The sequence below is a fragment of the Triticum dicoccoides genome, chromosome 7B (assembly GCF_002162155.2).
Source record: "Triticum dicoccoides isolate Atlit2015 ecotype Zavitan chromosome 7B, WEW_v2.0, whole genome shotgun sequence".
Classification (NCBI taxonomy): Eukaryota; Viridiplantae; Streptophyta; class Magnoliopsida; order Poales; family Poaceae; genus Triticum; species Triticum dicoccoides.
The window spans coordinates 609075531-609076206 of record NC_041393.1 but is presented as its reverse complement, the minus strand read 5'-3'; positions in this window follow the sequence as shown (position 1 = coordinate 609076206).

Here is a 676-nt window from a genome sequence, read left to right as displayed (position 1 = left end):
AACCCTTTTAAATATTTGTTTCTAGCTTCCACCAAAATTGTGGGATGTCAGTAGGAGCATATGATTCCAGTATATGCAAAAATCCAGGGATGTTCTTTGAAATTTTTGAGTGAATCAATCTCATCTCCATTCTGGTCCAACATGATGGTTTGTACAGCAACCATATTCTTGCTTGCTCTTTGGCCCTTGATTCTTTCTCCTACTTGTAGTCCTCCATGCTAAACCCCTAAGTCCAGGAGCATGCAACCATTGGCATATTTTTGGTTCATGAAATAATGCCATTCACCTCCTGTTCAGATTTGAAGTTCTGCAAAACTTGCACTAGCAAGTTTGTGCTTTTCACCAACTAACCTCACCACCCTCTTGTGCATCCAAAGAGACTTCAATCTAGAATATTTGGCCACTCCAAGAAAAGCCTAAGTACCTGTGGCATTTTGTCAAACACCTTGAGAACATGACCAGATTTGACATGAGTTGTTGTGGGCATTGTGAACTTGGTCTCCTGACCAAACCACCTTGTCCCCTGAGTTTCACTCTATCAACAACCTAGCTCTGTTGCTTGCCAACCTCACCTGTGACCTGTAGCATGCCACGGCATTTTACCGAACACCTTCCGTGCGTGCACTGGACGCGCCCAGAGCGCGCGTATTGCACGAACCGCGCCCGAGCCGACACG